The following is a 954-nucleotide window of genomic DNA, read 5'->3' on the forward strand; positions in this document are numbered from 1 at the left end:
AAAAAAAACATAAAAAAATTCTTGCCCTAATTTTAATGATATCTGAGAGGGAGATAATATTTGTGAGTACATCTGACCTCTTAACTCTGAAGTCCAAATACGATTTTCAAGCACAAAACCTTGGAAAAGAAAGCCAGTGGAAGAAGGGATAAGGAGAAATTAGAACAAATACCAAGGAGGTAGAAATCCCCACATCAACTAGGGAGTTGTTTTGCTTCTATTTTTGTGCTCATACAGATTTCCCTCAAGAAGATTAGGCCTTTGCATGATCAAAAAAAGTATTTTAGTCAATAGATGTTCAAGTGGTAAACTAGTTGACCTAGAAAATAAACTTCCAAACTTGGCCCAGCATAGTGACAGAAAGTACTAGGGAAAGAAAGATAGGACTTGTGAGCCCTGAGGCTGAAAATGAATGTTGGAGCCTATAGTCTTTTAAGTTACATTAATGAGTCTGAGCTTTATTTTAAATATGAAAAGAACAATTAGATGGCTTAAAACAAGGCAGTGAAAGAATTAGATGTGTCTTTTCAATGTGGTCTCCTTGGCTTAGATATATAGAGTCAATCAACAGTATGTGGCAAGAATGATAGACACTTCTTCTCTCCTGTGTCAGAGCTAGGCAAAAAAATCTTACCTTTCAAATCTGAACAAGACCGTACTTTGGACTCTGTATGTGTCATTGTCATGGTCCGGCCTGGCACATCATACAAACCTTTTCTTGGCACTTGAGGCTAGCTTTTACCAGACATTCTCCAATTCTGTAGAACGTTGTACCTGAGTCTGCAGTATTCAGAGGAACTGAATGAAGGGAGAAGGCTATCATATTGATAGAGAATATAACTCCCCCAGGTCCCTGGTGGTGCAAACAGTTTGCACTCAATCACAAACTAAAGGTTAGTAGTGTGTATCCACACAGTGATGCACTCTAGTTCTCTCTTTTACTTCGTAATTCTT

At 37.8% G+C, this 954-nt stretch overlaps 1 pseudogene; it reads right to left on the reverse strand.

Moving 5' to 3' along the window:
* The window catches only part of LOC102872222, a 7,392-nt pseudogene extending 6,706 nt beyond the window's left edge, over window positions 1–686 (reverse strand).
* Window positions 687–954: the final 268 nt, after the last annotated feature.

The sequence above is a fragment of the Elephantulus edwardii genome, unplaced genomic scaffold, assembly GCF_000299155.1.
Source record: "Elephantulus edwardii isolate Elephantulus edwardi_28Jun2011 unplaced genomic scaffold, EleEdw1.0 scaffold00011, whole genome shotgun sequence".
NCBI classification, from domain to species: Eukaryota; Metazoa; Chordata; class Mammalia; order Macroscelidea; family Macroscelididae; genus Elephantulus; species Elephantulus edwardii.